This window comes from Orbicella faveolata, unplaced genomic scaffold, assembly GCF_042242905.1.
Source record: "Orbicella faveolata isolate gen_17 unplaced genomic scaffold, um_ofav_v1 contig_15, whole genome shotgun sequence".
NCBI lineage: Eukaryota > Metazoa > Cnidaria > Anthozoa > Scleractinia > Merulinidae > Orbicella > Orbicella faveolata.
This window is the reverse complement of record NW_028301542.1, coordinates 7,582,501-7,595,754: the sequence shown is the minus strand read 5'-3', so window position 1 is coordinate 7,595,754 and position 13,254 is coordinate 7,582,501. Positions and strand designations below refer to the sequence as shown.

At 39.3% G+C, this 13,254-nt stretch overlaps 1 protein-coding gene and 1 pseudogene across 1 annotated transcript in view; one reads left to right on the top strand and one right to left on the bottom strand.

The window, feature by feature from the left end:
• Positions 1 to 13,254, bottom strand: part of LOC149113336 (uncharacterized) — a 95,125-nt gene that overhangs the window by 20,408 nt on the left and 61,463 nt on the right. The gene's annotated exons all lie outside the window — the stretch shown is intronic.
• LOC149113346 (uncharacterized) lies at positions 3,376 to 4,220 on the top strand (annotated as a pseudogene).

Below are 13,254 nucleotides of genomic sequence, written 5' to 3'. Positions count from 1 at the left end.
GGCAGGGTCTGTCGCACTATACGACGTTGGAGCGGTAGCTGATTCATACGGCGTTCTCCTCATGTGTCGAATCTAATGCATAAATTACTGTAATTTATTTTTCATATAACGGGATTCGTGATTGGCCTAAAATTGAGTGGCGTGACCATTCATGCATGAAGCTCAAAGTCGTCTCTAAAAATAAAGGCAACAAAATACCAGTATGCCTTCGATTTATGAGAAACGGGACTGTGTAAGCGAGTTTCTTTGGCGCAACTTCATTTATTGCTTTTTTGTCGTGATAATAGCTCAGCTTATTGGATTTCCCTTTAACAAGTCGATTTAACCGGGAGAAAGCCTGTCTAAATACAAACACTGAACCTTGAGGTTGAATTTGCTTCCCTAAATATTGCTATAACAGCATGATAACAGCGAAATGTTAGTCACAGCTTTTTTATTTGGACAGAGTTCTTGAATTCAGAACGCGTATTTTCTCGTCGAAAATTGTTACCACAGGCTTCCCGAATTAAGTTCGACACAAGTACGCGGTCTGAACCAGCCGTCGCTCCAAAGTTGCTCTAAAGTCGAACTAAATGAAGTTTATTTCGGCACATGAGTGGAGCGGCGTTTGGACCGGGCCTGAGTATCAGTACTGATATAAATAATGGTAAGGAGGCTGACTGGAATCAAATGCGGTCTGTATAATCACCCGTACGATTCGCAAATCGGACAAATTAAATCCGGGAGTCTGATGTTTTAACTCGGGCTTCCGTAGGAAAGCCCGAGTCTTAAAATGCCAGTGTTTTGGTCGCCAAAAGGGCGGTCATGGTCCCAGGCGTTCCAGGCGTAGACCATGGAAACTGGGGACGAAAAACGCGACATTGCTCGCTATTCGTGACAGAATGCAGTGTTTTGCGAAGAAAGTTTTGACAAGAATTGCGCCTTATACGTTTATCTCACATACTAAGATGTCGATCGTTTTCAGAAAGGGTCGGTCCACGAATTATATTGCTTGAAAGCCAGCCAGGTAAGCAAAGTTCACACTTGAAACGTTCTCGTGAGATAACAACTGAGCCGATTGCGGTATGAGTTCAAACTACGAAAACACTCGCAAAAAGTAGGCAGTCAATGACGGTATGTGGCTACTGCTGTTATTATTTAGAACATTTCAGTAAAACAAATCATATTGCAATAAAGCGAGCTAAGTGCGAAAACGTTTTTAGACTCGTAGCTCATTAAAAACATGCGACTTGTTTCTTTCTCCAAAGTTGTAAAGATAAGACTTTCGGTAACTTGAATTAAATATCTTACCTCCAAGTTAGTTGGCTTTCTAGTAGGGTGGAGGGGAAAAAAAAAAAAAAAAAACGTGTGAATTTGGTGGCACATTGTGCGGGAGAATTATACTCTTGATTGTGCGGGGAATTTTGCGGGATTATTGACGAACCAATGTTCTTGCCAAGTCCTAAGGAAAATCTACATCGACGATAGTTTAGCCAGTTATTTCACTAGTAGTTTAAATATATTTAGCAGTCTTAGCAATCGCCAATTCTTTTAGAAAACTGTGTCTGACTGCAAAAGAAAATCATGTTGCGTGACATGAACTAGACAAGCATGAAACCAAAATAAACATCGAAACAAAATGCCGCATCTTCCCTTGTAAATGAGAGTCCTTTTTTAAAAATACTCTTGTCTTGATTCAATAAAAATATGTAGCTTGAATATTTCTTCATAAACTGCGTTAAGGGTCGCAAATTCTTGGAAGTTATCCGCAAAATACACAACTTGAAAGTTTATGCAAATTATGTGCAATGCAATTTGAGCCTAGTCACAGGACTGTTGTTTTCGCGAAGGAGTTTACATGATTCGTTTTGTCTCTCTCGAAAGGGATTATTCGCTCTGCAAAGGAGAAATGACCCTTGAAAAGGGTTTAAGATCGCAACACGGCAAAGATGTTGAGCTACACAATTTACTCGGATCGCCACGACCAGTAAACAAACTTCGCACAATTTCTGCTAGCATGTACAAAGTAATCGCCATATAATTGACACATATAATTTTTGTGATTGTCTTAAACCTAGCTTACTAATTTAGACATATGGAAACTTATTTTTATAAGGATGACGCAGGAAGGCTTACGTTACACCTAGTACAAATCTGGTAACTGAGTCACAAAAGTATGCAAAATCACGTGATTTCTGAGAAAAAAAGAGTCAAATTTGGAGTGTTATTTTGCGAAGAAATTCTTGACATGCTGGTCGACTATTTTTGTCAAGATTTGACAAGAAAGCATGAGAAAGACTTACAACTTATTTGGAGAAATACGATGCTGTCTTCAGAAAGTAATCTTCTTTGAAGTCTTTAAACTGTTTTTGCCACAAGAGCGGTCTTTCACCTGTTTTGAAGATGGCTGCCTTTAGCTTACGTTTCGTGCAAGCCAAAAGTGCTGTGTTAAAGTGTTGTCGGCCAAGAACTTCAGACACTGCTATTTGTGCTTTTAGAAACGTTTCCGGACCTGTCTCTACCAGGAGCTTGCATTTTTCTCGCATTTTCTTGCACAACAGCTAGAAATAACTTTGTTTGGTTTGCCTTGTAGCCCTTCAGTGGTAGCATCACAACTTTACAGAATTAATTTACATCAGTATTATAATTAAATAAATATGACAAGAGAAAGCTATTTTGCCTATGGCTATGTGAAGAATAAAAAAATATGTGTGTGGTAATCAGGGTATAGGGTAGCAATTGGCTTTTGAAGTGGTTACCACCATGTTAAGGTAAACGCAGAGAAAAATAAAATAAAAGTCCTATACCTGTTGTTATCGAGTGGTAAATATATATGTGTGCTGGGGGCTTCCACAATGGCTCTGCTTATTTAGAACATCTAAAGATGATTTTTGTACATTCAGGCTTGAGAAAAACCTGCTCACCTGAACTTCTGTGACTGGAGACATTACAAAACTAGCTATAGGGTTATTCCCACCATGTTTTCCCCCACCCTCCACTGCTTTTGTTGATATAATATTTTTTTGTTCATTTTATACCTTTCAACCAGCTTATATAAAGCTTAGTCTTTTGGGTGCTTTCAACAACAGCAACAACAACAACAACAATTTATCTCAGTATTCCCACATGCGTACATGGTATTACCAAAACCATGTTACAAAAACCATCATACAGCTAAAATGATGTAACTATAACATTAGTATTTGGCATTGGTATACATGTAGAGGTGCCTGATGTGAAGAGAGTGATTCATATGGGTGTGCCACAGTGTATATTATGGAAGACTTTGTTTTAGGAAACTGGATGAACAAAATGAATGGGAAATAATGCAATGTCATTGCTCTTTTAAAATTTGTGTTACTTCATGGTAATATCAAAATATCTGCGCTACGTAGTTTCGCAGATATTTGTTTTCTGCACGTTCTGTATTTGGCATTCTTCATTGTGTTATACAATTAGGTGTTTCAGTTACGCAATACGCGTTAATTGCGTGTCGTATATATAGCTGTTGTCAGTTAGTAATCTTCCTTCGGGTCTGCTAACGCCACACGCTACTCCACTGTTCTTTAGCATGAGCGACTCTGAGGAAGCTAGGGCACGTTCTAGTCGGAACGATGGAATTTTAGATCCTTCTGTCGGTGCTGCTATACAGTCTGCCGTTTCTGAATCAATGGGTTCTTTAACCGATAACCTCACTAAGGTTATTGAATCTCGGCTTAGCGATTTCGCAAAGCGATTTTCCGAGGAGAACAGCTCGTCCGTTGAACAAGCAGTCAAGAGAGCTCGGCGCGAACAATATACCTGCAAAAGGAAAGGAAACCAGCAGCAATTGGATCACTCTCTCCAGGTGCTGGATAAACTAGACAAGGTATTCGACGCTCTCAAGCAGAAATCGTACGAGAAAGTTAAAGTTGCCCTGGAGTCAGGTACTGAATAAGTTTCCAAGCGTGTTAAAGCCATTAAGCTAGCTGACAAGAGCGAATTTGGATGGGCGACCGTTAACGAATATTTGTCTGACGAACTCGCCTCCGACTCCGACGACGAGAAGAGAATTTACCGGGCCGAAAGGAGAGCCGAGAGAAAAATCAACAAAGAGAAGCGTCGTCGTGTCCGTTCTGACGAGAAAGGAAGCGGTTCCTCCTCTGCAATTCCGCGCGGCTTCTTCCTCGAGATTCTCGTCTAAGGATTTGGCTTCTCGTTCGGAAGCTAGACCAGCTCGTCGTTTGGGGCCTTGTTTTAAGATAAGTAGCCTACTCTTTCTCGTTATATACTGGCTTTGTTTTTACTTCGTCGATTTTGGCGTTACACTCTGGCCATAATCCAATATTCTCTATGAATTGCTGTTTTGCTGTATGTCGTTCTATAGATAAGGTTAGTGCAGAATAAGACTCTTCAGCCTGTTATACAACCACGTGTAACAACACATCTTGAATGCACACTTTCTACTTCTTGTGGTTGATCAGAACATCAACCACATAGCTTTACTAATCATGATGGTTCTATCTCCATCTCCTTTTTTTTCAGTATTATTTGATGAACTGCAAGACCAACATTCCTATTTGAATTATCCATATATGGTCATCCTTCAAAGAATTTATGTAGCACCATTGTGGTCTGGAAATTAACGAAGAATAATAAATAATGGCAGGAAATAAATAAACTTTCAAAGGCTAACAAAAAGATTACGATATTTTTCTTATGGGGATATTAATGTAACTCTGTACACCTATAATGTTTGATTTGTTTTATAGTAGAGATTCCACATCACATTTGGAAAACCACCAGTCTGGTTATTTGTTCATCAGTTATATGAATAATTGTCTCTATATTTGTTCACAGTTATTTGTATAATGATGAGATATTATTGTTATTTACTGATTAATGTTATTGTGATGGAATAAAGGTTGGCTAGTTGCAGTTGCTTCCTAACTAAAGTGGGGAGAGAGGAAAGGGCCTCAAATTTCAGCTATGGTTATCCTATGGTTATTTTCCTTCACACATCATTTCCACAAGTAAATTAAAAAAAAAAAAAAATGGGTGGGGGATAGCTCTAAAGCAAACTAAACTCTTGCATAATCACAAAAGGTTTGTTCGTGTTTTTTGGGGGATGACTGTAGGGGAGGTCTTAACAATTAAAGAGAGGGGAACTAAAAACAGATATTATATGTATATATCTATAACAACAGAAGCTTCTTAATAGTTAGTAACAGATACATACTTAACAATCTGTGGAAGAAAGAACGAATTTCATGTTCAGACCATTTGCTACATCATCCAGGTACATAGCAGAGTATTATAACACGGACCTTTGACTCATTTTGGCAATTTAATATCAATACATTTTGGACTGCTGGAATCTGATCTACTTGATCTTTCAGAGAGAGGAAACACACTCGCCTTCGGATTTCCAGTGCCATCTTTGCTTAGCAACAGTGACATTTCTTCGTATTTTCACTTGGCTCTAAGTTTCCTTTTGAGCTTTTCATAAAGGAACACAAACGTTTCTTGAAACCCACTGCCGATTCTAACTTAATTTTATGATTTCTTGAGGTATGGTCAGCGACAGAGTAATTGTTGTATTAGCTGGCTGATTCTTAGAGTTTTAAACGTTCTTCCCACCTTCTCGGCTGCTACAAAAAAAGGACGATGATTACGATCGAGAATGACATCCTTGCAGGCGACTTATTTGGTTAAGTGGAGACTTTCACGATTCCTTCGGATCGATCGGGAATGATCACCATTGTTTTGCGTTTTTTTTCTTTCGTATTAAAAGCGCGCCTGTGTCAACTGAGCGAAGGTGCCGCCATCCGGGCCGGAAGTAAAACGGAATGCGTAGAGCTTTGTAATTTAAATTTCTGCTGCGCATGCATTTTTTGTCAGCCAATGAAAAAATTCGTATTTTTTTGGTGCGTCCAGAGCTACTCGTCAACGACATTTTCAGACGAGTAGCACTGGGAACGAAAATGTAAACACATGTGAAAACTACGCATGCGCTGTTTTCAAATTCAATACGTACAGCCGGGTACGTCTTGGGAACTGTAAACTGTGCTTCAATAATACTTTTTTTGAATGATGCGATGTTCAATAATTACAAAATTAGGGCGGCTTTTAGAGCACACAAAGCATAACCTCAATTTCATGCCTTTTTAAAGTGCACCTAACCCCAAAATTTTTTTCCGCTAAAATAATAAAGCTTATTTTGTGGAGTAAGTTGCTGCAAAAAATTTTTCGATTTGGTTAAATCTTTGATTTTCTATGACTCGTCAAAGTACGTCAAAACGCTGCCATTTTGGTTCACGACCGAATTTAACGGGGCATGGGTCGAGGGCCGGATGTGACGTCAAATCCAGAACACGGTGATTCTGTAAATTCGCATATTTACTTGTTTCTCTGGGGAAAGGCTGGGAAAGTAGTTCGAAAAAAATGCTAGCCAGGTGCGTTGTAGTGGGATGTAGCAACACAGCAAACGTACAGGAAGTACTGCGCTTCATGCCATACCGTTTTATGGAGAGATGATCGTCCTGTAGAGAAGAAACGTACAAAGCGATGGGTCGATTGCGTGAACGCGAAACGTGCAAATTGAGAGCCGTCTGAGTTCGGTGATCTGTTCTAAGCATTTGGAACAAGATGATTTCGCTCGACGCCTGGATTTTCAGGGAGAGGAAGGGATTTTGCTAATTCCATGGCTTAAGCGAAACGAATTTGGAATAAACGCTTTCCCATCGATTCATGCAGCCGTTGTTGCATCTGATCTGAAAAAAAGCAGCAGTCAGTCAGCACATGTACAGCCGACAGATACAGAAGAATGGTGAGATATTTTTTTCTGAGCAATTTTTCCCTGCCTTGATATGTTAGTTTCCTTCCTTGTTCAATTCTTTGAAAAGAAATCTGTAAGGGTATTATATTCAAATCCTTTCAAAGTCATGCGGACAAGCACACTAGTTTGGAAGACCCACCGTTCAACAAATGCAGCCATGGAGACATTCAGGCAAGGAATGGTTTAGAATTAGTTTATATGTTCAGAACCCTTTTTACATGTGGGTATTATCAACGTACAGAGAACATACTTTGGCCAGGACCAGAACAATTTCAAGCTGTCTGTGTATGTGTCTGTTTCTGCATGAGGTTTGTGGACTTGAATTGTATTTATAGGAAGTTTTAATTATTGATACCGTGGTAACACGTGCTTACGAGGTTGCATCTCTGCTGACCAAATGCTCTTGCAAATGAGGACACGTTGTTCCAGAAACATTGCTGAAGACACAAATATTTCCCTCTTTGCCCAACATGGGAAACATTGTTGCGACACAAAAAATGTTTCTGATAAATATTATTTTTTACAGGGACATGGTTGTGTTCATAACAATCCATCTGCAACATGCTGCACTGTAGAAAAGCCATTATTAAACTGATGTTGTTGTTGTTGTTGTTCTTTTTATTATTATTATTATTATTATTATTATTATTATTATTATTACTATTACTATCACCACCATCAGACCGCTTTCAATATCAATTTCAGCCAATCAGATGTGTGAATTTGGTAGTTTCCAGTCCTTGTGAGACAGAGCCATATTATTATTAGCTTGTCACTGTTTGCCAGGAAATAGATTAAAGAATACAGAAACAAAAATAAATAAGTAAATAAATAAACAACATAATTTTATTGTTGTCCAGGTTGATTGCGACATGTAAATGGTCAGTGAAGGGACACAAACATTAAATTTTCCACTTCACAATAAAAGAAAGGCAGCTGCTTCCAGTTTGTAACACAGGATTATAATAATTCACATTTCTAAGCACAAGCGAAGAAAAAGGGGCCCTTTTGATGTTTCATGGGCTTTTTTTTATTAGTGTGTTGTGTGAGTAAAACAAACTGTCTATGTCTATGAATCAATAGTTCAGTAAGCTGTAAGTCTCCAGGTGAATAAGACTGATATGTTTTCGAACAAATGCCATATTTTTGCAGTATTGTACAGTTGTAGAATAGTTTGTGTCGCAGTTTGGCAAAATAAGTACAGTAAATATCAAGCACACTATAGTTTTGTTCAAATTCCTCATTAAGGTCAAATCATTCAGAGCTTTCATCCTTTTCAACTGAAAATTCCTTTCTAATGATATTATTGCTACATGAAGGAATCCTCTTATTCCCCAACATCCCATACACCAGCCTTGAGAACTCTTACTATGAAACACTTCGTAACTAAAAACGATTAAGGGAAAAACGTTTTCTAGCAGTGCGCATCTTATGGTGAGGAGGGGGGGGGGGGGGGGGGACGATAGGGCAGGATACCTAAAAACAAAGCTCAATGAAGAAATCACAAAAAGTAACAGTAGTTCCAGGATCACTAAAGCATGATTGTAACAGTGATACAGGACTAAATGGGTGTACACAAATCGTAATTCACACTTGACCAACCAAAGATTGCAATAACATAACCAACCCCCTAGCTACCCCCCTCTTACTCAGGAACTTTACAATGATTTGTTCATACATGTAACTGATCGTTTCACAACTGTACTAATACTTGTAAATTGAAAGAATCACTGTTAAGTAAAATGTTGTGTGCATGCACGTAAAGAGGGATTCGGAAACATTTTTTTTTATTTTATACAGCCATGTGCATGCCTGAATTACCTTTCTTTGCTGCCAGTTTGATGATAGGTTTGCTTCCCTTTAGTTTTGTATTTGCTCGCTGGTAGTCTTTAACTCCATTTCTTGAAGGCATACGGGTTTAATTCCTGGATATTCAGTAACACACTTTAAGATAACATCAGTGCCAATATCTTCAAGAGCAAGATCACTCTTCTTTGAGTCTTGACAACCTTCTAACTCACTTAACAGCAATAACATTCGTTGATGTTTTGAAGGGAAGCGACGCTACAATTTCTACACTTGCACGTAAAGAACACAAACACTGTCATGGGATAATCACTTTGATCTACATTGAACGCATAAAGTTAAAATAATTTGAGAAAGTGAACGGACATGACTGTTATTATGAAAGTATATTAGTGCGAGATCGAGGAAGGCGCGAAGATAGTAAAGACGCGCCACGCGCTACAGTCTTACTAGTATCACTCTTCGACTTCTACATATCATCGCCTTCGAGTCTGTCCATCAGAGCTCGTTCGAGTTCTTTGTCAGCATCCAACCCCTGGTATTTGGCTGTCCATTCTCCATTGGCCAGAGAGTAGTCAGCATACAAATCAGCTCGGTCGTCACCGTTTGACTACTCAGTTTGCAATGTTGATAAGCGTGAGCGGTCATTCTCTCCAGCGATATAATAAATTTCAGAGTTTTATGAGTCAAAGCTCATTTCAGAATCAGACGAACTAGAAGACATTGTTAGGTAAAACAGAAATCGGTCGACTGCGGAATCCCAGCGAAAGAACTTGTGCTGCAAAAAGGCTTCTAAACTCGGACAAAGTAAAAGACCTGACTGAGACAGCCGAAGCATTCGTTCTGGATTTGACGTCACAGCTTTAACTCTCCCCAGATTCCCCATGCGCGGTCGGGAACCATTCGAAACTCGGTTTCGAAGGGGCACAGAAATTCGAGGATTTAACCAAATCGAAAAATTTTGGCGGCAAATTACTTCACAAAATAAGCTTTATTATTTTAGCGAAAAAAAATTTTTGGTGTTAGGTGCACTTTAACTTTTTCAAATAAGACTTATTAACTTTCGTTATTGCTAAGATTTTTATTTTCGAATCTCAACATGATTTCTTAAAAGTGGTCGATTTATTTGAAAGAATCTAGCCGTTTGTTAGAAGGAAAGTGATTACTTTAGGTAACCCGGTGACCAGTACTGAAAATATACGTAATGGAAGCTCAAGTTACAACTGCCAATACCTGTCGGCACTTTTAGGGACTGAAAAACAGCGCATGCCCACATTGGTTTGTTTGGGATACGCTTCGTAATATTTACTTAACGAAAAATTTTCATCGAGCAGGAAAAACTTCAAATTCGTCCTTACGCTAGAAACTTTAAGAAACTTAAGAACATCTAAAAGTAACGTCAAGACTAAAGCTGGGTAGTCTTCCTTTCCTTATGTCAATTTTAAGGCTAACGTTGTTTGTGAAAATAACGATCAAAGATTACAGTTGTAAACAAAAGATGGCAAAAATGAGTGGAAGTATGGTCGACTATACAAGTTTGTCATCTTGTCTCGAGAGAATTTAATACCCTTTTAGTTCAGAACTGTTTTCAGTGAAAATCGGGCTTCAAATCAGATGGGAAAACATAAGGATTAAGGACGTTGGCGGGAAAATTTTCCAGTCGATAGACCTTTCTTAATCTTTTTTTGTTGCCGTCAGATAATGAGGTACTTGTATCAGAAATGCAAAAAAACCCAAAAAATTGGGGGTCGTAGACTTCGTTTCAGAGATTAAGCGCGTGGAAAACTACCCTGATTTTGAAAAATTAAAGCATGTAATTCAGCATGGTCTACAAGGGTTTATAGTTAAAAATAACAAAGGTGAGTCAACCAAGGCAAACGATCTTAGTCACATTTTGGAGAAGTGGGTCTGTTGAGTAAAAAATTTTAAATGTTACCAACGTTTTCACAAAACTTAACCCTTCAAGAGGCATTTGAAACCGTCGCACAGGTAAACGAAGAACTAAAAAGAACGGAGTTCGATGATGCATTTTGCAAAAAACTAAACTTCTAGTCGATAGATTTTCTCCATTTTTTCGCTAAACGTAGAAAATCGGTAGAGAAAACGATCCATCAAAAGAAAAATAGGGGTCTCCGAACGTCCAAGATTGTTAAATCCAGGAAAAGCTATAGCAGTGGCCATCTGCCCTATCATTGTTCGTTTCATTCCTTAGCGCGCGAGCTTATGCATAACGTGGAGTGTGAATTTGCGTGGTATTTTCACATTATAGTGACATCTCAAGCGAACATGTTATTAACACGCACAAATTGGTATCCAAATAACGCTTAATTGTCGTTCTTTCAAGAACGGTCTGTGATCTAAAGGCTCGTTTAAATGCATACGTTCTAGCTAAAGATGAAAAAGAATGTAATCAGAAAAACCTATTAATTAAATGAAATAAACCACTTTCGAGTTGCCTTTTCCTTCTGGAACTAATCGAGAGCTCGTGCAAAACAGCTCATATAAAAATGTGTTCCGTCTAGATGTTAATTTTCATGCAAAAAATAATAATAATAATAATTATAAAAATAATAAATAAATAACTAAATAAATAAATAGATACATATCACTTCAAAGGATTTACATAAAGATTTATTTTGAAAAAGAGGCACAAGGTAACTCGGAAATGGCGTAATAATATAATTCTGTAAGCCTGACATCAAGAATGCAAGAATGGCTATTAGTCGTAGTTTAACATTCTCCTAGCTGGCTTTACACCTTTCTTAAATTGTTTATAATCAGCGCCCTTCCAGTTATTCTGTCTCCACGATTTCTTTTCTCATGAAAGAAGCCTCCCCTAAACAAATGTAGAAGCTACGCTTGCGCCGTTTTCAAGTGCAATACGTGCAGGTGCGTCTTGGAAAGTGTAAATTGAGCTTCGATAATACTTGTTTTAGTGAGCCGATGTTCAATAATTACAAAATGAGGGCGGCTTTAGAGCACATATATCTATGTAAATATTCAACTTAGTGAATCCCGCCATCCCGCCCTTTTTTGCCTGGAAATCCCAATCCCGCCCACTTTTTAAAGACATTTCTGCGTTAATTTTAATTTGTTGAATTAATAATTAATTTAATTATTAAAACAGAAACTTTTTAAAAGTCAAAATCGTATAAAAGATTACAAAAGAATTTAATTGGTTGCAGATAAATAAGCCAAATGATTATAATTCTTCTTGTAACGCAATCACGCGATCAAATAAACAACAACTATATACAATATCTTAAGTAACCTTTATTGTTTGCCGGAAGTAGTTAAGCCACATCGAGAGCGGGGGGCAACCAAAGGCGCACCCCGAAACGATGCGGCTTGCCCAAACTGCCAGAAAAAAGAGAATGCTCAGAAAAAAGTGAAGGTGACGAGAAAAGTATTTAAGAGGGGTGGTATGCGATGTTCGAAGCAATGAGCCTGGCCACTGAGAGACGTCTTTCTAGCGGCTGTGCAATATAGAGTAGAACTGCGTCAGACGACCAGTCTCCCTGGAGGCTGATGAGCTCGACAGGGGCGCCACACTTGAAAGCATGAGAAGCACCACCGCGAAGCAAGGAATGAGTGGAGTATTTGGAGGGGTCTAGGCCAGCGGAAGCGAGAACATAGCGTAACTTCGTACCAAGCACGTCGTAGGTTATGGGTTTGATGTCGCCGTCAAAGGACTTAAGGAAGGCTGGTGAGGAGGATGGAGCCGAGTGGCAACGCAGATGGTGTTGATAAGCTTGTACTGGGCATAAAGGGTGGCCCGGAGGTAGGCGAACTATTGTTATCAACAAACGACGCTGCTTGAATTGTATGGTTTTAGACCATCGCACAAAAATTACCAGTCCCCGTGGGCGGATAAAAAAGTCGGAACGAGATAAGTTTTTGGAAGAGTCGTAGTCCCGCGCAGACTTGGGGACGAGATTTGACTTGCGGAGAAATGCATAAAAGCCGATAAGAATGGCTGCCCAAAAGCCGGAGTCTACGTTAGTGGAGAGAAGAGGGCAAATGCGCCTGACTATGTCTAGAGTGATTGGAAGTTTCTGTTCTCGGGTATCACCCAAAATACAGCGAAGCCCTCCCGTGACCAGTTTGATTGTGAACACTTCTTGAAATGTGACGCTGTGACCAAAATGTCGAGGAAGAACATTTGTGGCAGAGGAATAATTGATGATCGTGCAGTATTTGCAGGATGAAGACAAATGAATTGAAAATCTCACAATAGTCTGAGGCTGGGCTGGAATGGGAACCAAACCATAGGTGGAGCAGAAGCGTAGGTAAACACGCCATTGCGACCGTCGCGTGCTTAAAGTAGAGTCGGCATAGGCGGCGACAGAGACTACCTTGGCACGCTCGTCAAGCTGCGACAGATACCCTAAGGACAAAACGAATAAGACTCGTTAGGGCACTGACGAGTATAGTAAGTGACTTAACTTGTCGGTGGAAATATTATGTTGACCAGGCAAGTGACGCAAAGAGAGATGAAAATTGTAGCGCACACTGAGCCAGAAGAGTTCGCGCATCCAAGACATAGCCAGCGGGTTTTTGCAATATCCTTTGTTGATAAATGTCATCGCTTGTCTCAACACAAACACGTTTGTTCGACCAGCGGGGATCCCAGCGACGAGCGGCGAGAAGGA